Source organism: Bubalus bubalis, chromosome 18 (genome assembly GCF_019923935.1).
Source record: "Bubalus bubalis isolate 160015118507 breed Murrah chromosome 18, NDDB_SH_1, whole genome shotgun sequence".
NCBI lineage: Eukaryota > Metazoa > Chordata > Mammalia > Artiodactyla > Bovidae > Bubalus > Bubalus bubalis.
In genome coordinates, this window is record NC_059174.1 from 6,294,302 (window position 1) to 6,318,748 (window position 24,447).

At 45.5% G+C, this 24,447-nt stretch overlaps 1 long non-coding RNA gene across 1 annotated transcript in view; it reads right to left on the reverse strand.

Annotated features, from left to right (window-relative positions):
- Positions 1-420: 420 nt before the first annotated feature.
- LOC102404915 overlaps positions 421-24,447 on the reverse strand; it is a 77,301-nt gene continuing 53,274 nt past the window's right edge. The window contains exon 5 of the long non-coding RNA XR_006545972.2: positions 421-688. This is a non-coding gene — a long non-coding RNA (uncharacterized LOC102404915). The remainder of the gene's footprint in view (positions 689-24,447) is intronic.

Here is a 24,447-nt window from a genome sequence, read left to right on the forward strand (position 1 = left end):
GGCAAAATCCCCCCATCTGCTGAGACAACAGAGGAGCTGAACAAGCTTGGTTAGAGGGTTTGATCCTGGTTTGCTGAAAGACTCCAGGTTCTGTCCTCATTTGCCCAGCATTTGCTGGGGGCCTTGGGTGGCTCCTGGCATATCCCTGTGCAGTTCCCCTGTCACATAAGAGGACTGGGCCATCTGATGTCTAAGATGCTTGCAGACCTCAGGGTCTATGTATTTGCGACAAAGTACAGAAAAACCTGAAACTGTTCTCAAACATAATGGGAACAGAGCAAACGAGAACCAGCACAAGAGATTGAAGAGGTGGTGAAGAGCCAACCCTGGTGGTGAAGAGCCAGAGTTCAAGTTCAGCCTCTACTACTTACAGCTTATATAGCCACAAGGTACTCCCCCTCTTAACTTCCCGTTCTCTCTTTGTAAAATAATATTCAGTAATACTGCATGACTTGTAGGATGGAGGTCAGCATTAACTCTCATAAATATGCAGCATTTGGTAGAGTTCTGAGATCATTAGAATGAGCTCTTGATTGCAGACTCCAAATAAAAATGAAAAAAGCAACTGGCACATACCTGTATCTCAGGTGTCTGTTGCCGTGGGCTATTTTCTTTGGTCTGTCCATCCTCTTCTTGATGGGCTCCTTAACTTTTTCTTCTGTAAGCCTCTCAGATCTCCATCTTCTGTCTGAAAAGCAATGCCAGTATATTTGTTAATTGTTCAAAGTACGGCTATCGAAGATTTTTCTGTAGTCTACAGAACTCAGAGCAGGTCTTTCACTGGACATCAGCGGAGGCATTTGTCTATGCTGTATATGTGCTGACCTCAAACTGGTCTCCCCACAGCTTTTACATATACTCCCCAGTCTGTTCTACACACTGTACCCAACTATTGCATCCATCTAAAGTGCAACTCTCTTTAATAGCTTCCCTGATTTTATTTATTGATACATCAGAGATTCTTAACACAGTCCTGCTTGTTTCAAACCTTGTCAATTTCACTAGACTCACTTTGTGTCTCTACTTTTCCCAAGGATAAACTTTCTCTTGGAACCTTGAAAACATCATGCTCTTCTGTGTATCAGGACCATTGACACAATACTTCAGTCACCTGAAAATTCAGCTCACTCCATGTAAACTCTTGCACTTCACTGGTAGCCCAGCTCGAAAGCTTCTTCCTCCAGGAAGTCCTCCTTATCTTACTTAATTGAAATATAATTGGTATACAATGTTGTGTTAATTTCAGGTGTACAGCACATTCAGTTATATATATATGTATGTACATGTGTGTGTTTCTGTGTGTATATATATGAATGTGTGTGTGCTCCATCACTTCAGTCATGTCCTACTCTCTGCAACCCTATGGACTGTAGCCCTTCAGAGTCCTCTGTCCATGGGATTCTCCAGGCAAGAATACTGGAGTGGGTTGCTTCTCGACCCAGGGATTGAATTCATGCCTCCTGTGTCTCCTACAATGCACACAGATTCTTTACCACTGAGCCACCAGGAAGCCCTATTATATATGGATATATACAGATATATAGATAGATAGATATACAGAGGATGAGATGGTTGGATGACATCACCAACTCAATGGACATGAGTTTGAGCAATCTCTGGGAATTGGTGATGGACAGGGAGGCCTGGCGTGCTGCAGTCCACGGGGTCGTAAAGAGTCACACACAACTGAGCAACTGAACTGAACTGATACACACACACACACACACACACACACATTCTTCTTCAGATTATTTTCCCTTATAGGTTATTATAAGATATTGAGTATAGTTCCCTGTGCTATACAATAGGCTCTGTTGGTTATCAACTTCACATATCAGCTCAGTTCAGTTGCTACAAAACGGCGACCATCAGTGATGGTCGAACTACAGGATGGCGGAGTAGAAGGACGTGTGCTCATCTTCTGCGAGAACTCCAAAATTATAACTCTCTGCTGAACAACCATCGACAGGAGAATGTTGGCTCCCACCAAAAAAAGATACTCCACATCTAAGGGCAAAGGAGAAGCCCCAGCAAGATGGTAGGAGGGGTGAAATCGCGTTTAGAATCAAACCCCACACCTGCCAGAGACACTTGTAGGGATCATACAAAACCTTGTGTGTGCCAGGAGACCCTACAGAGACTGAGCCAGCCCTGCCTTTGAGTGTTTGAGTGTCTCCTGTGAACATACAGGTCAGCAGTGGCCTGCTGCAGGGACAGGGGTTCTGGGTGCAGCAGACCTGGGTATGGCATAAGCCCTCTTTGAGGAGGTCGTCATTAACCCCACCATAGAGCCTCCAGAACTTCCCCAGGACTTGGAAACAGACTCTTGGAGGGCACAAACAAAACCTTGTGCACCAGGACCCGGGAGAAAGGAGCAGTGACCCCACAAGAGACTGTCCTGGACTTGCCCATGAGTGTCCAGGAGTCTCTGGTGGAGGTGGGGGTCAGCGGTGGCCTGCTGCAGGGTCGGGGCACTGAGTGCGCAGTGCGTCATGGAACCTTCTGAAGGAGGTCGCCATTATCTTCATTACTTCCACCATAGTTTGGTCTCAGGTCAAACAGCAGGGAGGGAACACAGCCCTGCCCATCAACGGAAAATTGGATTAAAGATTTACTGAGCATGGCCCCGCCCATCAGAACAAGACCCAGTTTCCCCTTCAGTCAGTCTCTCCAATCAGGAACTTTACATATAGTTGTGTGTATATGTTAATTCCAAACTCCTAATTTATTCTCCATCTATCCAAGACAAGATGAAGACTTCTTCGTAAATGTGCTCATAAGAGGCCTGCACTGTTTAACCCCCTTTTTTAAAAAAGCAGTCATGCACTTCCCCAGTGGTCCAGTGGTAAAGAATCCATCTGTCAATGCAGGGTACATGGGTTCAATACCTGGTCTGCGAAGATTCCATCTGCCACGAGGCAACTAAGCCCGTGTGTCACAACTACAGAGTCCGTGCTCTACAACAAGAGAAGTCATGGCAATAAGCCCAAGCACCACAATGAGAGAAAGCCCACATACAGCAGAGAAGCCCTAGTGCAGCCAAAAATAAATTAATGTTTTAAAAAGGCAATCATTACAAGTGAAATGTATGGTGCAATCTGTAACCTGATGTCTCTCCTTTCCCCCTCCCCATGTAAGTTTCAGGTTCAGACTGGGCATTTCCACTGCTGCATTCACACTGCCCAATCCAGTGCCAGCACACAGTAGGTATTCAGTAACGCTTTGAACAAATGACCAACTATTTGAATGAAGATACACACATACCAAAGGGAGGCCCTGCAGACCGTAGTGCAAGATGCAGAGTTGGCTGCCCATAAATTATTCACAGGGTTAGACATTTGACAGGAACAAAACGGTCCTGAGATCCTGAGAGGCTCCAGGATGTACAGTTGTTGAAATGTCACCTTTAAGACGTGGGTATTGATTTACAGTTTGCATTCTTAAGTACAGAGGATTCTGTACAAGCAGGGGGAAAAAAATCCAATTTCTGCATCTCAGTGAAGGGGACGGCTAAGTCACGTTTGGTATCATCTGTCAGAAGGTTGTGGGGGGTGTGTGTGTGTGTGTGTGTGCGTGCCCATTTAAGAGTTTTACACTGACTGGCTTTCTTGGAGGTAATACGAAAAAAGCTTTAGACATATTTTTTTTCATCAGAGATTAGTTTTTCCTGCTTCAATACTTCAACTGAATGGACGCACACAGCAGTATGCTTATATTTGGCTTCTTCTGCTCAGCATAATGTTTTGAGAGTTCATCCAGGTTGCAATGTGTTAGTAGTCGTTACCTCTATTGTATGGCTATATCACAAACAGTTTATCTGTTTCATGCTGATGAACATCTGGGCTCTCTGCACGGTTATTTGTTGATGAAGTGTCTATAAATATTCTCTTGTGTATATATGCTTTCATTTCTTTTGGGTAAACATCTAAGAGTGATATTGCTGGGTCATGGGGTAGGTGTAGGCTTACTTTCATGATATTGCTGGACTGATTTTCAAGGTGATTTTTACCATTTTGCACTCCCACTGGGTCCACATTAACACCTGGCATGGCCAATCTCTTTTATTTTAGCCATTCTAGTGGGTGTATAACATTATATCATGGTTTTAATTTGTATTTTCTTGATGACTAATCTTGAACATTTCTTCATGTGCTTCATTTGATATTTTTCTTTGTTACATTCTTATTAGAGTTTTAGATTTTATTTTAAATGGTGTCGTTTATCTTTTAAATACCGAGTTTCAGCAGTTGTATATATGTGTATATAACTTGAATATGAATCCTAAGTCAGATATATGTATTAAAACTATTTTCTCCAAGTCTGAGTCTTGCTTATTTACTTTTTAAAGGAAGTTATCTTTTGAAGCTAATTGCTTAATTAAGTTGAAGTCCATTTTTACCATTGTTTCTCTTATAATTAGTACTTCCTGTGTTCTACGAAACCTTTGCTCACTTAAATGTTGTGAAGATATTCTCCTAGTTTCTTTACAGAAACTTTATAGTTTTAGCTTTTGTGTTTAGGCCAGTGAACCTTTCGCCAATTGATTTTTGTCTATGGTGTAAGATATGAATCAGAGTTCTTTTTTCTTTTTTTTTTTTTCTTCATCAGATCAGATCAGATCAGTCACTCAGTCGTGTCCGACTCTTTGCGACCCCATGAATCACAGCACGCCAGGCCTCCCTGTCCATCACCAACTCCCGGAGTTCATTGAGACTCACGTCCATCAAGTCAGTGATGCCATCCAGCCATCTCATCCTCTGTCATCCCCTTCTCCTCCTGCCCCCAATCCCTCCCAGCATCACAGTCTTTTCCAATGAGTCAACTCTTCGCATGAGGTGGCCAAAGTTCTGGAGTTTCGGCTTTAGCATCATTCCTTCCAAAGAAATCCCAGGGCTGATCTCCTTCAGAATGGACTGATCAGATCTCCTTGCAGTCCAAGGGACTCTCAAGAGTCTTCTCCAACACCACAGTTCAAAAGCATCAATTCTTCGGCGCTCAGCCTTCTTCACAGTCCAACTCTCACATCCATACATGACCACAGGAAAAACCATAGCCTTGACTAGACGAACCTTTGTTGGCAAAGTAATGTCTCTGCTTTTGAATATGCTATCTAGGTTGGTCATAACTTTCCTTCCAAGGAGTAAGTGTCTTTTAATTTCATGGCTGCAATCACCATCTGTAGTGATTTTGGAGCCCGGAAAAATAAAGTCTGACACTGTTTCCACTGTTTCCCCATCTATTTCCCATGAAGTGGTGGGACCGGATGCCATGATCTTCGTTTTCTGAATGTTGAGCTTTAAGCCAACTTTTTCACTCTCCACTTTCACTTTCATCAAGAGGCTTTTGAGTTCCTCTTCACTTTCTGCCATAAGGGTGGTGTCATCTGCATATCTGAGGTTATTGATATTTCTCCCGGCAATCTTGATTCCAGCTTGTGTTTCTTCCAGTCCAGCATTTCTCATGATGTAGTCTGCATATAAGTTAAATAAACAGGGTGACAATATACAGCCTTGACGAACTCCTTTTCCTATTTGGAACCAGTCTGTTGTTCCATGTCCAGTTCTAACTGTTGCTTCCTGACCTGCATACAGATTTCCCAAGAGGCAGATCAGGTGGTCTGGTATTCCCATCTCTTTCAGAATTTTCCACAGTTTATTGTGATCCACACGGTCACAGGCTTTGGCATAGTCAATAAAGCAGAAATAGATGTTTTTCTGGAACTCTCTTTCTTTTTCCATGATCCAGTGGATGTTGGCAATTTGATCTCTGGTTCCTCTGCCTTTTCTAAAACCAGCTTGAACATCAGGAAGTTCACGGTTCACATATTGCTGAAGCCTGGCTTGGAGAATTTTGAGCATTACTTTACTAGCGTGTGAGATGAGTGCAATTGTGCGGTAGTTTGAGCATTCTTTGGCATTGCCTTTCTTTTTTTTTTTTTCTTCATATAGACAAACTTTTTCACCACTGAAATGCATTGCTGAAAATTTGTTGAAAATTAATTGACCATTCCTAATTATTTTACATTTGACTATTTTGTTTAGATTATTTACACCCATTGTATGTGTACGGTAAAAATATCACATAATGATGTGCTACTGTATATCTCTTCTCAACATTGTGTTTACTGATGTCAAACCGGTAGCTTGAAATCAGCCACGTTGGGAGTATTTCCACCATGAAAAGAGGCAAACACTACTAATCATGGCTCAATTTACTGTGATTTTGTTTCTCCAGACATATGAAAATGCTGGAAACAATGTTAATAATACAGATTAACCTTCGAATCATGTCTCAAACTGTGACACTGTGAATGGTACAAAAATTTGACATTCTTCCCATATTCGAAAGCTACTATTTGAGTCAGCAAGATAGTCACACGTATCATTAAAGAATCAGTAAACTTCTAGCAAACATCCTTCACCTTCATCTTTTCATTAACATAAATGAAAATACCAAGCCACATTCTCACCGTGGGAACTCCCCTCACTTTCTTGTTTCAGCTGGAGGTAGGCCATGGATGGCCGGGCAAGAATACCAAGAGAGGGGTTATACACCGCGGGCTGCTGTGTGGACTTGATTATCAAGATGATGTTCAAGGTGCTGGTCAGTTTGGAGAAGTATAAGGAAAAAAAAAAAACTTCCTGGGGGAGGGGGATCTCTGCTGGCTTTGAAGGAGGAGGCCAGCGGCCAGTGTCCCAGGAGCACAGCCTGCTGAAGGCCCCCCGAGGAGAAGCACACAGCTGCGGAGGCCGTCCTGGAAAGGGTCCTCCCTCCAGAGGGAACAGGGCTCGGCCGGGCAAGGTTAACGGCAGGGAGCGAAGCAGAGAGAGCTGGATTGAAGTAATTTTGTGAATTCCAAACTGTGGAGTTTGTACCTGTATCAGAAGGCTGCAGGGAGCCCGCGAAGAGCAAGGGACTCACATGGCTAGAGCTGCATTTTCTGGCAGTGAACCTGGTGGTGTGGGTACGACTGACTGGAGAAGAAAGACTCAAGTTAGGAGAAGCCAGAAGATAATTAGGGTATGGGCAGAAACAGGTGACAGAGGCCCAGACTGAGCCAGCGGCCATCAGAACAGAAAGGAGATGAGTAATGGAAGAAATATCTCCTGGGTAGAAGGAACCGCACTTGGAAGAATAATTCTACTTTAAATGTTTTTATTTTTAAAATTTCATTTAATCAATAATTTTTATTTTTTGTGGCACTTTGAGGGACTTGGGAGGTGTCAGTGAATCGGAAATGTGTAAAATAAGACTTAGGGATAGTGCTACGGAATCTATACATAAACCCTAATTTTTCTTCATCTGCAGGATTTGGGGTGATTGAGAGTGTTTTTTACTCCAGTGATTACTTATATATGTTAGTTAATATATATCTTAACACTTATTTACCACTTCCTTTCTAGGGGGTTGCTATTTAATAAAAGGAATAATATAAAGGCTGTTTTTTTTTTTTTTTAAAGCAGAAATATTCAAAGAAGGCTCTCTGTTTGCCTTTGAGTACATCTGGCGAGGTGGCTCTAGGCCATGAAGACTTGAGCAAGCCTGGGGTCCTGTCCTGTCACTGAGATTTCAGGTTTTGTCTTGTTTACTTGGAATACAGGGAAGGTATTGTAGAGACCACTTCATCCTCAGGAGCCATCGGAAACCAGGCAAGCACAGTTCTCAAAAACAGAGGAGATTATTTTAAACATGATCTCTTTATAGAAAGTATGTATATTAGGATACTCTAGAAGTCTTAGAAGTTTGCTTAGGGGAAAAACCCTAGGGCTTCCCCGATGGCTCAGTGGGTAAAGAATCTGCCTGCAATGCAGGAAGACACAGGAGAAGTGGGTTCGATTCCTGGGTCAGAAGATCTGCTGGAGGAGGGCATGGCAACCTACTCTAATATTCTTGCCTGGAGAATCTCATGGACAAAGGAGCCTGGCGGGCTACAGCCCAAAGGGTTGCAAAGAGTTGGACATGACTGAAAGACTATACATGTTCACAGGCAATAGAAATTACCCCCTGGGGTTGGTGTGATAGTCAAGTGAGAGGACATGGGTAAAGCATTTAAGAACAGTATCTGCTCTATGAGAATGAGTAGTAACTCAGTGACAATGATCATGATGATTACTGTTTATAATAGCCCCTTAATGAATTATAAAATTTTAATTAGCACCAGTCATACAATAAATGCTCAATAAATTATAACCTTTCTATGTACATAAGGTGAAAATCTTTCTGCTTCAGCCTTCAGAGATAATCATAATAAACATCATAGTCAATATGTATACATGTATATGTGGATATATAACCTTATGCTAACAAAGAGGAATGAGACCACACTACACATATTGTTCTGTGACTTCACTGCTTCACTTAAATTTTAAAAACTATTTACCATACAAATATGCCCGACTGATTTCTGACAAAGTTGCAGAAGCAATTCAATGGACGTAAAGACAAGTGGGGGTGGAGCTTTTGTTGAAAAGATAAAAGCCTTTCAACAAACGGGGCTGGAGTCACTGCACATCCAGGGGCAAAGAAAAGAATCCTGACGTCAACTTCAGAGCTTATACAAAAATTAACTTCCAGTGGATCAGGGTTGCAGGTGGAAAACTTATAAGTGTAGAACTTTAAAGAAAATAATATGAGAAAATTAGGGTCTAGGTGCATCAAGGAGAGCCAAAGAGACTTGATACCAAAAGTATGGTCCACAAAAGGAACAACTGATACATTGGGTCCCATCAAAATTAAGACCTTTTTGTTTGTGAGAGATCCCACTTAAAGGATTAAAAGGAAAGCTATGGCTTGAGAGAAAAAAGTCTGTCACATATCCAATAGAAGATTAGTTTCTAGAATATATAGAACCCTCAAAACTCAATAGTAAAAAAAAAAGCATTCAAATTTTAAAAAATAGATAAAAGTCATGAATACTGATTTTTCCAGTAGTCATGTAAAGAAAGATGTGAGAGTTGGACCATAAGGAAGGCTGAGCACTGAAGAATTGATGCTTTCAAATGGTGATGCTGGAGAAAACCCTTACGAGTCCCTTCGACATCAAGGAGATCAAACCAGTCAATTCTAGAGGAAATCAACCCTGAGTATTCAATGGAAGGACTGATGCTAAAGCTGAAGCTCCAATACGTTGGTCACCTGATGCTAAGAGCCAGCTCACTGGAGACCCTGATGCTGGGAAAGATTGAGGGCAAGGGGAGAAGGGGACGACAGAGGATGAGATGACACCACCGAATCAATAGACATGAGTTTGAGCAAACTCCAGGAGATGGTGAAAGACAGGGAAACCTGGTATGCTGCAGTCCATGGGAAACCTGGTATGCTGCAGTCCAGACAGTCAGACACGACTGAACAACAATGACATGCTGGACATGCCACTGAGGAGGAGATACAGACGGCAGATAAACACATGAAAAGACGTTCAGCTTTACTAGTCATTGAGTATGCTGAGTAAGTGCAATTTAAAACCACAATGCGATATTGCCACACACCTATCAGAATGCCCAAAGTAACAAACAGTAACACCACCAAATGCTAGTGAGGGTGGAGAGAAATGGAATGCTCAGACACCATCAGCAGGGATGGGAAATGATATAACTACTCAAGATTGGTTTGCCCCCTTCTACACAACTAAATATGCAATTGTCATATGACCCAGTCATTACATTCCTGGATATTTATCCAGAAAAATGAAAATGGATGTTTACACGAAAACCCACACATGAATATTCAGAGCAACTTTATTCATCATAGCTCCAACCTGGAAGCAACCTAATTCACCTTCAGGAGGTGAGTGGTTAGACAAACCAGATCATCCACACCATGGAATGTTACTCAGCGGTAAAGAATGAAGAATTGATTCATCCACCAGCCTGGATGAATCCAGGTAATTACGCTGAGTGAAAGCTAAGTGAAAAAAGCCAGCGCCAAGAGGTCATATACTGTATGATTCCATTTGTACAGCATTCTTTTTCTCTCTCTTTATAAAATTTATTTTTAATTGATGGACAATTGATTTACAATATTGGTTTGATTTCTGCCATACATCAACATGAATTAGGTATACATATGCCCCCTCTCCAGAGCCTCCCTCCCATCTCCCACCCCTTCCCACCTCTCTAGGTTGTCACAGAGCCCCGGGTTGAGTTCCCTGAGTCATACAGCAAATTTCCATTGGCTATCTATTTTACATATGGTGGTATGCATGTTACTCTCTCCGTTTGTCTCGCCCTCTCCATCCTCCCCATCTCCTTTGTCCATTAGTCTTATACAGCATTCTTGAAGAGAGGAACATACAGAATCAGAGGGTGGGTGAGTTGCTGCCAAGGGCCAGGCATGAGGCAGAGAGGGGAGATTGTGAAAGGGCAGGTCAGGGGGAATTTGTGGTCATGGCGTTGTTCTGAATCTTGACTGTGGTGTTGGATACAGGACTCCCCTCATGCAACAGGACTGCATAGAACCAATGAGTATAACTGGGGATGTTTGAGAATCAGCGGATTAGAGCAACATCAGTATCCCGGTTGTGAGATTACACTGTAATTTTGCAAGGTGCTACCAATGAGGGAAACAAGGTAACATCTAATGGGCTCTCACTGCATTCCTTCCTGCAACTACCTGTGAACTTATGGTTTTCTCAAAATAAAATGTTTAATTGGGGAAAAAAGGTAAATATCATAAGCAGTTAGCCAAACAAAACAAAAAACGAATGGTTTAGCTAAGGGTCTGACCATTTTGACTGTGTGCCCTTTCTTTTATCTTTCAGGCACTCATTAGTCAATCATGAATTGGCCAGACTCTACCTATTATAAATGATTCCAACAAGTCCTGTGGGGACATTGCAGCCTGAACGCTGTGGATGGGAATGGTCTTTGAAGAAACTGGGTTAAAGATCTGGAACCAGAGTTGTGTTCTTAACAAGTCCATTGAGTGGGGACCTCATTGCCGGCCCCCGGGAAAGGGTAATGAAACATGAAGATGAAGTTGACCAGCACCTTCTTCAGGAAGGCCCCTCTGGGTCACGGACGTCCTTCACCAGGAGAGTCAAGACTGGAGCAGCCCCCATCTCGTTGGGAAATTCAGCCCATTATCTCTTACTGGGGAGGCAGTAATGACCGTCAGGGAAGGAGACCTCAATTTAAGCAAACAGCTGTTTTTCCTTGACAACAGAAGGGTAAACAGGGCTCAAGTTGGTTCTTAGCGAAGTGATCCATGGAAAGATCATTTAAACAGAGTCTCTCATTGAGCACAGCAAGGAAATCATGCGACCTCCCTCCCTAGCCCTGCCCCGGTGATGCCCTGCCTCTCTGGGGGCCTCGCAAAGTCACAGGACTCCATCCTTGGCCACCCTGGTTTCCAAGCCTGTGGACCGGCCGCCGGTCCTGGACCTGGGCTCTCCCTTAGGAGGGCGATTTGGAGCCCCAGGGCCTGTGTGGTTTGTCTGGAGGGAGTCTCTTCGTCCTACCCTTACCCGATTATCTAACACTTAACAGGCGACCCTGCAGTCAATGGCACCGTGAAGGGTCTAAGTATTAACATTCTTCAATGTGCTCCTGGCCCTTGCAGGGGAGAGGACTTGTCTACAGCACTGGAGGGCTGTGCAAAGCCTCGCGCTGTTGACAGTCAGCTGTGATTTTCCATCAGCTGCATCTCATTATCCCTTCAGGGCTCCCTCTGCCTATCCACGGGAAACAATGTGTAATCACTTGCAACTGATTGCAAATCACTCTGCCCGGCTTGTGTGAGCCTCGGCCCCGCCACGTGGTCCAGACTGCCACGTGGGTCCCTGCGCCCTGGGGCCCCTCACTGCCCCCCGAGTGGGGCTCCGGGGCACCTGGAGCACAATGGCCACTCTTTCTCCCCGGGATGGAGGTGGGGAGGAAGGGGGCTGGATAGATCAGGACACTGGCTAATCACAAACCCCATGAAATGACAGACTTAGGTTCAGAATGGTTATTTTGTGGATCAGTTTTCAGAGATAGAAAAGCAGCCGTGCCTGTTCCCTTCATGGAGAGTTAGACAGATTTGAGGATTCTAGAATGAGTAACTGGGTGGAAGTATGGGCCACAGTTTCAAAATAGAGGCAGTAGATCATATTTACCATAGAACTCAGACATCAAAGGTGCTCAGATCCAATTCAAGTCCTGATTCTGACAGTTAATACCTGTGTGACATTGGTCAAGTCACCTAATCCCTTTCAGTCTCAGTTTCTCATCTGTAAAATGGGAATAATAGCAATACCAAGCTCAGGGTATATACAGGGAAGGTACACAGGGAAGAAGTGCCTGCTTGTAATCTGTTCACCATGACCATGATCTATATCTTTGCATATTGAGATTTTCTTTTATGATTTAAGATGACATTTTCTATTTTTTATCATAGAATTATGTATACTTTTGTTAGATTTTTCCCCGAAGTATTTATTATTTAGTTGCCATTGTAAATCATACCAATTTAATAATGCATTTGGTAATTATGTTCAATAAGAATTGTACAATTGATTTGTGTGTACTGGACTGGAATCTAGCAACTTTGGTGAACTCTCTTATTAGTTTCCATACTTTATGTCTGAAATGCTTTTAAACATGAGTGAGTTGAGGGGTGAGGGAGGGAAGGATTGGGAGTTTGGGATTAGTGGATGCTAACTATTATATTTATATATAGGATGGATAAATGGAAAGGTCCTACTGTGTAGCACAGGGAGCTATTGATATATTCAATATCCTGTGATAAACCATGATGGAAAATAATAATATGAAAAAGTATAACCGAATCACGTTACTGTACAGCAGAAATTAACATTGTAAACCAACTATACTTTAGTAAAACTTATATATATATATATATTATGAAAGTGGGGTTGGGGAAAGCCAAAATGTCAAACTGCTTACATCTAGATGGAAAGATTACCGGTGAGCTCTTTTGTACTTTTCTACTTCTGTGTACCCTTCAATACTTAACATTTTTGTGCAATAGGTATCTGCTCCTTAACAAGTGAACTGAAAATTATTAAATTACAACAGTACTGATTACAGCCCCCTTTTGACTAACACCTATACTCAGCAACCAGATGCTAAGTGCTTCATATACATAAGTTAATTTCATCTTGACAACAACCTAGCATAGAAGGAATTTCTTGTCACATTTCAAACAAGAAAACTGAGGCATAGATCACCTTGTGGAAATCATTACGTACCTACTAAATAGTTGAGCTGGGTTTTATGGGACTCTTATTTTCCTAGACAAACTCAGAAGGACATTTTCTTGTGGAAGATTTTGCTTCACTGATTTCAAGCTACAGAGGTTACATGGGTTAGTTTGTCATTCACATGGCTGTTTGCCCTTCTTGCCAGGCAGAGCCTCAAGGAATTGAGAGAAACAAGCTTTAGAAAGACCCCTGGGGGGATGGGCTCCAGCTCTGGGTGGGGGATGGGGTCTGCAGAGGATGAAGCCAGGCCTGGAAGCCAGCTACCTGGATTCTGATCTTAAAAATGAAAAGCTGTGTAGGCTGAGTGACGCCTTGGGAAGGTCAGACTGCTCTCATTTCCTCAAGGAGCGATGGCTCCTTATTCAGGAGACCAAGAGCCAGGCCCAACGATTTCAATATGAGAAGAAGGAAGCTTATTCCTTGAGGGTGAAGATTTGACCTTTGTCTTTGGTCTTCCCTAAAGGTCAATAATCACAAAGACAACTTGAAAGGTTTAAAGTGATCTAAACCCACCAGTGTGTTACAGAACAGGGGATGGAGACATGGGGTGACTGGAAGTCATTTATGGCCTTTGTAAATCTTTTTCTAGTGGATTAATGATCACTGGAATGTTAACATACAACTTTTGGTAATTGCATCCAAGTCACGAGCCAGGCCCTCTCAGTAGATAAAGCCCATAAGAGTCACCTCTTGAAGAACCTTTCACAACTCCGCCGCCGCCACGCTCAGCCCCCACAGGGGCAGCACACGCACCGCTGTCTCTCTCCGCCCGCTTCGTCCTCACCCAGCCCTCTCTGCCCCCCAGCACCCTTCTCTCCTTCCTGCGACTCTGTTATGATTTTGCAGCGAGGACCTCAGCACTTGTGCCTCGATTACAAAAAAAAATCATATAACTGTATTGGAGTAAAGATGAATATAATCCTGACAGGATCCAGTATTATATGTTTGTATTTATTTTTTTCTTCTATTTTAAAAGAAAGTATAATTAAAATTAATTAAAGGAAATTAAAATTAATTGACTAAAAATTAATGTTTAGAAATATTCATAGTGAATGGACTGTGAGTCCTGACATAAGCTGTCCTGGGCCTGATGGCAAAGTCCGCCTTGCTCTTCCCTCCCTCTCTCCATCCATCCTTCGTCCCTTTCTCACTCCCTCCCTTCCTTCCTTATTTCTCTGTCTCTCTCTTTCTATTTTCTCTCCTTTCCTGCCTAGCCTTGGTATACTAAGAAAAATAAGTTTTCAGCTTCTCCTGTATCTTGCTTGCAATCATTTCTGTTTTATGAGGAAACAAAACGTTTCCTTCATTTTCCCTTAAAAAAAAAAAAAAAACAAAACTGAAATCTAACTGTGAATCTAAATTTTTCCTGGAATCAGACAGGCTCTCCCACCCTCTCATAAGCATTTTACATTGTTGAGGTTTTTCTTCTTTGCAGCTCTACCGAGACACTACAAAAATTTATGATGAGCCTGGAAATATCCTTGAGCAATTATTCCTAACACCGGGTGCATCCAGCTTTCCTTGAGTTGAGGTATTCAGAGCCTCTGCTGGCAGCGTGGATGACATGGGGATACGAGAAATGAGGGCTGCGTGCCCTGTCTTGTCAGGAACACAAGGAACCCTGAGACGCCAGCTACTTCAGGGAGCCCATGAAGGCACCACGGTCTCCCTCTTGCTTCTCCGAGAAGCAGCTAGAATTTTGCAGCTGTTTTCCATTGCTCTTCGAAGAGCGTACATGCGTTCGGAAACAGCTCTTAGGAGTCAAGGGGGGTTCTTCTTCTTTGCTTTTCTTAAACATAACTTTCCCAGTATAGCACTGGACTCAACAGGAGGAAGTCACAGTTACAAACTCGGCCCAAGGAATGGGGGGGAGGCCTGGGGTCTGCTGAATTGCAGGACTGGATCTTTTGAGACTGGCGGGGCACAGGGGTGGGGCGAGGAGGGTCACCGCTTGGCTGTTCTTGGCCGGGGGTTGGTGATTTATAATCTCAGAAGGTGCTCCAGGTTGGATGGAACGGACCATTTAATATTGTGTCTACACGAGGCCTGCCCCCAGGATGCCTCCTTCCACCATCACGATGAAGGGACGATGGGCTCCCCGTGGTGGCACTGCTTCTGAAGCGTGTACAGCCCACATGACCATGGACACAGGTTCCTACAGAACAGGAGCTAGAAATCAACCGTGGTCATAGATGTAAGAGCTTCCGTTATTCACATAACCCAGTGTCGCCCTCCATTTCATACAGTTTCACCTCACGAGGGGGACTACGGAAGGAAATCCACACAGTCGTTGGTCTAAGTTCCAGTGGATGTGGCCGCTGAGTGAACAATCGGCGGAAAATGTGCACCACGTTTCTTGACTCACTCTTCTGCCTTTGGTCCCTGTAGTAACAGAGACTCTTTATAAAGCGATGACAAGGAGCCAGCCAGTGTGACAAGTCAGGTCTGTGCAGACACTGCCCTGTACAGACCTGTCAACGGCACTCAGGAGGAGGTATCATTGTCTCCTGTTCACTGCGAAAAAGTGAGTCTTAGAAGAGAAATGCGGGAGGGGGACATCCAGCCATTTTCCAATCTTAAGTCTTTGAGATTGCTTGATTTCTAAATGGAACACTTAAGGATGAAAACACAAAACACATTTCCACTTCCTGGAGGTACCTCAGCAATCATCTTCTCTTTCCCTACGTGAGGATCTTCCTTCATAGCACAGCTAAAATGAACGTGTTTCCCCTTCACTAACAGCAAAGTGCCCTGGACTTGGACTTGGGATTTCAGGAGTGGGAAAATTTCTCCTCGCTACCAGCCGGCAGCTGGAAGAAGAGCAAAAGGCAGAGGGCAACCCTTCTTCCCAGGACAGAGCAAGGCTGCCTGGTTTTGTCCCTGAAAGGGACAAAAAAAAAAAACCCTGGAAGGCCCGTCCACCCTGGAAGGTTGGTACCAGAATTATCCATTTAATGAATGGAGATTTGGGGCTTAAAAGGGCTGAGCAACTTCCCCAGGTTCACAGTGGTCAGGAGAAAGGGGGTGGGGTTTGCCAAGAGCCAACTCTGTCCATGTCTATTCTCTGCGCTTTCCCATCTGCTACCTTGTCTGCTACCAGGGACTTGGCGAGGCTCCCTTTCTTCATTTGTGACATAGGGATTGACATCTTCTTTGTGCCCCTGTTGTGCTGTTGTGTGTTTTAAATATAGTATTATACACAATTATGCCTGATGCATCACTTGACACATGGCTGGAAAGCAGTACGTGCCAACGGCTACGAAATCAAAATCTCACATCCAAGGTGCCTGAAGATCTTTTGTCTCCAGCACTGCTTCCTGGATCAAATGGAGACTTAAAGAAAACCTGACTACATTTTGATTGGATACTTTAAAAACAGACATGGCCATGATGCACCTTGGCCAAATGGAGCCAAATCTTGCTCTGTGTGACTCCAATTCAAGTCTAACTTTGTTGGTCCAAAAGAAATGCTGCTTCCTATTGTTGTTCAGTTGCTCAGTCATGTCTGACTCTTTGTGACCCCCATGGACTGCAGCACGCCAGGCTTCTCTGTCCTTCTCTATCTCCCAGAGTTTGCTCAAAGTCATGCCCATTGAGTCAATGATGCCATCCAACCATCTCATCCGCTGTTGTCCCCTTCTCCTCCTGCCTTCCATCTTTCCCAGCATCAGGGTCTTTTCCAATGAGTTGGCTCTTTGCATCAGGTGGCCCAATTACTGGAGCTTCAGCTTTAGCATCGATCCTTCCAATCAACATTCAGGGTTGATTTCCTTTAGGATTGGCTAGTTTGATCTCACTGCTGTCCAAGGGACTCTCAAGAGTCTTCTCCAGCACCACAGTTCTATATTCCATGGATCTGATTTCCTTAAACGGACACTTAGGATGACATCTCCATTATGAAAACACAAATGGGCTATTCCTGGCCTCTCTTCACTGAACACTTTTCATCTGAGCTCACAGGGACTTATCTCTCTGTTCCCTACCTCTGGGCAACCTCTAACCCCTGTTCCACTCAGCAATAACTGGGGAGGTTTTAGGGAAAACAAACAAACCAGCAAGATGGTTGCCTGGCCCTAAGTCGAGAACTTTGGAATCGTATTGGTTTAAATGATTCTCGAAAACAACACATTTTTGAGTTCTCTAGGTAATGTACTAGCCAAGAATAAGAAACATCATTTGGCCAAACTGAACCTTTTCAGCTGTGCAACACTGCCCTTCCTCCTCAGGGCCCTTGCACTTACCGTTCCCTCCTCCTAGAACTCTGTTCCCACCAGGCTTCATTGACTGGGTCACATTCATCCATCGGGTCTCAGTGGGAAACCTTCCCCTGCTGTGGTGAGCAGACCCTAGGGAGGACCCACCTGATTCCAACTGTCATCAATCCCCTTTTTTTGAGTGTAGGCAGAACTGGTGGCTTGCCCCTGGCCAACAGAATATATGTCAAAAGTGAAGGGCTTCTGAAGATATAATATGGTCCCAAGTCCCATGACTTTGAGCTATTCAAGAAGAAATTACAGCAAGTCCCCTACATACCAATGAGTTCTGTTCCAGGAGTGCACTTGTAAGTCCAATTTAAAAAAAAAATGTATCTGGCTGCACTGGGTCTTGGTTGTGGCACACGGGCTCTTCAACCTTCAGTGTGGCATTGCAGGACCTTTAGTTGCGGCATTTGGGATCTAGTTCCCAAACCCAACCAGGTCCCCTGCATTGGGAGCATTAGGTCTTCGCTACTGGAGCATCAGAGAAGTCCCAGTCCAATACGTTCTTAAGTCCAACAAAGTCAGCCTTGGTACACAACTGGGTATATACTGCTGCTTTTACATTTGCTTCTGGACATCCTGGGCTTGAAATAAAGACACTGTGCTCTGTACAGGACTGTAAAGTACACAAAAGCACAGTCACTCGTAGAGCAACATGCACGTGACAACACATGCCAGATGCATGATCTAAATTACCCACTGGACATTCGAACACATGTTTGCATCTTCGAAAGTTTGCAACTTGAAGGTTCCTATGTAGGGGACTTACTGTATCTGGCTCTCCAGGGCTTGGCTCAATCAGGTTAAAGCCTTTAAGAGAGGGGTGGGGCCACAGGCAGCTCCACTAATTTTTAAGTCTCCTGCCCTAATAGCCACAAGCTAACAAGGGCCAGCGTGGCCCGTGTGGCTCCTGTGCTAGCCCTTGGCTGGAGCTGAGCAGGGATCCTGCAGAGGCCTCATGGCCTGGCTCCGGGCCTCAGGAAAGAAGCCTGCCTGCCCGGCCTTGGCCCCTGCCTTCCCAGAGATAGAACTCCACCAGAGTTTCTCAAAGTGTAGTCCTGGGCCGCCTGCATCCCATAACCCCAGAGACTCTATTAACCTCTAGGTTCCTCCTGCCATGGACCAACTGTTTCAAACTGGTTCCCTCTCAGATGCTCAGGCATGCTGAAACGGGAGCCACATCAGACCAGCCCAGGGCTCAACAAACGTCCTCTCTAAAGGGCCGGACGGTAAACCCTCCAGGCTCCGTGGGCCGCGTGGTCTCTGATGCAGTGGTTGTCTGGCACGTGAGGAGGTGTGGCCGGGTGTGGCCCTGGGCAGTACTTTGCTGACCTCTGGTCCAGACCTTTCAGTCAACCCAAAGAACCTTGTGTAAGTCAATCTCCTTTATTCTCATTTGATGACTGGAGACTCTGGATGAGAGGCTGGGTGACAGGCTGGGAGGTCGGGGTGGGCAGCCAGCTTTGCCCTCATCACACCGCAGGATCGCCAAGTCCCTCCATCACATGAGGTGGCCTCCCCGTTTTTTTACCAGTGGTCCCCTGGCCCCCACCAGCCTCCGCTGGCCTGCCTCTTCCCTTTCCCCTGCTGCCTAGCCCAGCCTCCGTGTGGGGAGGAGAGGGCGGAGCGGGCTGGCCTGGCCCAGGCCTCACTTCCCAGCAGCTTTTCTAGCGGCTCTGGGCTTCTCGGCACAGGCTGGCACTCCGAGGGCCAAGAGTGAGTCAGAGGGTGGGTGCCGGGACTTGCTCTGCGCACACCCTCTCGGCGGGTGATGCCCTCCATGGAGCAGGCTGGAGGCCCTGGCAGCACAGGAGGGAGGGGAACCCCCCCACCCCACCCCGAGGTCCCACCCTTGAGCCACCTTGATGGCCGTCAATGGGCAGTTCTGAGCCTCTTCTCCAGCCTCACCTGCCCATCCTGCTCCCGGACAAACATCCAGCATCCTGGACAAACGCCCCCTGGGACCCGGGGGTCTCTGTTCTCTTTCCCACAACCTTCCCTCTGCTTGGAAATATGTGGGCCTACTTGTCCATTGGACGGATTCCTGATTATTCCTTGTGTGCCACTGCTCCCGAGAAGCCCTCCCAGATCCTGAGGAGGCTTTCTTCAGTCCTCCTGGGTGCCCAGCCACCCTTGCATACACCTTCTCTTGACTGCCACTCAGCACGCCTGGTAACGAAGGCTTCCAGGAGGGGGACTGTCTGTTAGGAATCTCTATACCCTCAGCCACGGGGCAAGTCTTTGTCTGTACTGGGAACTTAATCAATGCGTGTCCAATACATTTCAGAAAGGTCCATTCCTTTCTGTGCTCGGAAGAGAGTGAAACAGGGCTTTCTATGCCAGGCAGCAAACTGATGGAGACCTTTATCCCCAGGGGGTGAAATAAACAACACGGTGGACTGACTGTGGGGAAACCGAGGCACGTGACCCCTGAGGGGCTCCCGATGGACTGTGGCTTTTTACAACCAATTTTGCTTTGGGTTCATTTCTGTGCCTCCCTTCCCTACTCCTGGTCTCTTTGTGGTGGGCGCTGTCCACATTTGGATCTGAAGTCTTCCTGTCATTGCATTTCTCGGTCTTTAGAATTAGGGTCCTGGAGCTTGAGAAAACCTCAGAATCTCTGAGGCAGCTTGGTTAATGCTCAGATTTCACCGAGACGGTGGGGATGGGCAGGGCTTGGGTGGGCTCCAGGAGATGGCGTTTCTCACAAGCTCCTGAGGGGCCGGCCTGTGGGTGGTCCTTGGGCTGGGCTAGGGCACCATGCTCCACGCTGCCCATCTTGGCTAACTGACCTCTTCCAAGAGCTTCAGCTGCTGCCTTGGTACAAATCTCTCCCAGCTATATATATATATACACACATATACACACACACACACACACACACGCTTATTTAACAAGGATATTCTGAGTGCTGACTCTGTGCCAGGTATTGCTCCAGGCCCTGAAAATGAGATGGAGACCCTAAGAATGGTCCTTCCCTCATGAGGGACACATTCAACCTTTTGCCCCAGTCTTCCATGACAAGAACGTCTAGAATGTCACTCCTCACCCCTCCTCTTCCTGGCACCCCCCCCCCAACCCACCCCCACCGACCTTCCCGCCTCCACCCTGGTGCCAGTGTTCTCAGCTCAGTCACCCAACTCCTGTGTGTCCTGTGCTCTGTCTACTCCGTCTTCGCAGGCATCGCGTCTTGATTCTTCATCCACGTTTGTCTCTTCCCGTGTCTCTTGTCACCACAAATAAGATGCTCAGAGGTTCATGCTAGAAATCGCAGAAGACTCTTACACTTTGCCAGTGATCTCAGTGCATTTTAATTCATTGAGATTGATCTTCTAGAGCAATGTCTCTCAAACTAGAACAAGAATGACCTGGAAATCCTGGGAAAATGAGATTCCAGTTCAGCAGTTCTGGGGAACGGCCCTGAGACTCTGCCATCTGAACCACTCCCAGGTGATGATGCTGTGTGCTGGTCTGTGGATGTCACTTTGAGAAGCAGGGTCCTAGAGCAGAGTGCTTTCTCTTCGGCACTATGCACTTAAGAATTCTACACTGTCACCCACTAGGTTAAAGCCCTACATTTAGACAGACATTCAGGCCCTGAATCTTTCGGTAGTCTTTGTATTCATGCTTTATCTCCCACGGCATAAATTACTTCCTCCCTCCCGACCCAGTCCCCATCCTTGTTTATGTACCTTTCACACCAAGAATGCCACCATCTCTCTCTTCCTTCTTATAATCCTTACTTATCCTTCAAGTTAAAAGTTAAAAGACGCTTACTCCTTGGAAGGAAAGTTATGACCAACCTAGACAGCATATTCAAAAGCAGAGACATTACTTTGTCAACAAAGGTCCATCTAGTCAAGGCTATCGTTTTCCCAGTAGTCATGTATGGATGTGAGAGTTGGACTATAAAGAAAGCTGAGTGCCGAAGAATTGATGCTTTTGAACTGTGGTGTTGGAGAAGACTCTTGAGAGTCCCTTGGACTGTGAGGAGATCAAACCAGTCCATCCTAAAGGAGATCAATCCTGGGTGTTCATTGGAAGGACTGATGTTGAAGCTGAAACTCCAATACTTTGGCCACCTGATGCGAAGAACTGACTCACTTGAAAAGAACCTGATGCTGGGAAAGATTGAGGGCAGGAGGAGAAGGGGAGGATAGAGGATGAGATGGTTGTATGGCATCACCAACGCAGTGGACATGGGTTTGGGCGGACTCTGGGAGTTGGTGATGGACAGGGAGGCCTGGCGTGCTGCAGTTCATGGGGTCGCAAAGAGTCGGACAAGACTCAGAGACTGAATTGACTGATCCTTCAGGTTAAACTCAAGTTCTGTGTCCTCTGCTTTTCTGTTTCACAGGCCCCAGGCCAGTCTCTGATGTCCCAAGATAAATGCTTTTGACTTTTTGCCTTTGTCTTTATCATGTGCTTTGTCCTGCGGTGACTTTACAGTTCCTTCCACTAAAAGAGGGGCATGCATTTCCCTGCCCTTGACTTTCTGTTCAGCCATGCACCTTACTTTGCCAATAAAATGACAGGGCAACCAGTTTCAAGCCCAGGCCTTACAATATCCCATGCTTTCCTCTCTGCGCTTGTGAGTTTCTGCCATGACCATGAAAGCTCATGACCGGACGTGCCTACGGATCTCCCAGGAGGAGGAGGACAGACAAGCGGTGCAATCAAGCTGACACTACAGGTGACCCCAGAAGTGTGAGTGAGCCCAGGCATGGTCAGCAGGGCCCCTCCTGCCACTCAGCCTTCATTGGCCCATTCTAGCCAACCCACACTTCCTGTGAGTCAAACGAATGCTTATTTTTGCAACAAAAATTGAGATTTTTGTGGTTATTTATTATGCAACTATAGCTAACCAGAAGAGGCATGTATGTTTTTAAACTGCTATTTTTAAAAAATTGAAGTATAGCTGATTTACAATATGGTGTTAGTTTCAGGTATATAGCACAGTGCTTCAGTTTTACATTTATATATAAATAAATACAGGCCTTCCCTGGTGGTCCAGTGGTTGAGAATCTGCCTGCCAATGCAGGGGACACCAGTTCAATCATGGATCTGGGAAGATCCCGCATGCCATGGGGCAGCAAAGCCTGTGTACCACGACTCCTGAGCTTGCGCTCTAGCGCCGTGCTCTGCAGCTACTGAGCCCAAGTACTGCAGGTACTGAAGCTCACGGGGCCTAGAGCCTGTGCTCTGCAACCAGAGAACCCGCAGTGACGAGAAGCCCGCACACCGCAACTAAGTGGAGCCTCCACTCGCCACAGCTAGAGAGAAGCCCGAGCAGCTGCAAAGACCCAGCACAGACAAAACTAAACAGATAAATATCAAACTGAGTATATATACATATTATATATATATGTAAAATATGTATATTGCTTTCCTGCTGGCTCAGATGGTAAAGAATCCGCCTGCAATGTGGGAGACCCAGGTTCAATCCCTGGGTCGGGAAGATCCCCTGGAGGAGGGAACGGCAACCCACTCCAGTATTGTTGCCTGGACAATCCCACGGACAGAGAAGCCTGGTGGCTATAGTCCACGGGCTCACAAAGAGTTGGATAAGACTGAGCGATTAACACTTTCACTTTAAATACGTGTATCACACACAGCAAAGAAGCAAAGAAGAGAAATGCTATATATATATATATATATATATATATATAGGTTACATATATAGGCTCTCCCCACCCTGGACTTAACCTGCAAAGCAGTAGACACAGGAGATGCAGGTTCAGCCCCTGGGTTGGGCAGATCCCCTGGAGGAGGGCATGGCAACCCACATCAGTATGCTTGCCTGGAGAATCCCATGGAAAGAGGAGCCTGAGGGGCCTATGGTCCACAGGTTTGCAAAGAGTCAGACACGACTGAAGCAACTTAGCACACGTGTGTGTATATATATACACATATGTATATTCCTTTTCAGATTCTTCTCTTGCAGGTTATAACAAAACAGTTACCTGTGCTACACAGTCCTTACCGGTAATCTATCTTATATATAGTAGTGTGTGCATGTTGATCCCAATCTCCTACTTTACCCCTCCTCCCCCACTCCCTTTTCCCTTTGGTAACCATAGGTTTGCTTTCTATGTCTGCATGAAATTATTAATTTTTGAGCAACACTTGTGGGCACCGTGCTAAGGAGTTCACCTACTGTGAGCTCACACACTCCTCTCCTCATGACAATGCTGTGAGGTGGATACTGACCTTATTTCCAATATAACAGAGGAAGAAATCGAGTTTCAGGGTCATTAAGTGAGCTGAGCTGTTTGGGTAGGTGGTTCTCAAACAAATGCTCACTCTGAGGCTCGTCTTCCCAATGACTATCCTGCCCTCTGAGGGATGTTTCTATGTTTGGATCCACAAGAAAATATTTGGATTTGGTTAGGAAAGAGGGGGCTTGGATATTTTCACAGCAGGCAGGAAGAATCACAACATCTTTAAAGACCGCTCCATTTCCACCTTAACTGCCTCAACTGACAATTTTTAGGATCTCCATCCCAAGAAGTCAGTTGTGGTCATGCTGATATCTTTAAAATATTGCTCAAACCAGGGGGATGGGTTTGCTGTTACTGCCTGTCTGCTTCTGAGGACTTGAACCCAGACTTGGCTGGGTAGAATCCAAAGGTCCAGGATCTTTGTTTGTGTTCCCTCCCCAGCAGGGCAGACAGCCAGAACCCACATGTTCTTTACCCATTTGTACCTCTGGGTTTGCAATGGCAGTGGAAACCAGGGGGAAGTAACAATGATAGGAATGCTAAGCTGTGCTGGGCTCTTCAGCCAGAGTGAGCTTTCAGGATGCACAGAAGATCGTACAATGCCCGTCAAGTCAAAGCACAAATCCTTCACGTGACCCACAGTGACCCCGATCTCTGTCTTGTTTTCTCTGCTTGCCATGGGCTTCCCTGGTGGCTCAGCTGCTAAAGAATCCGCCTGCAATGCAGGAGACCTGGGTTCGATCCCTGGGTTGGGAAGATCTCCTGG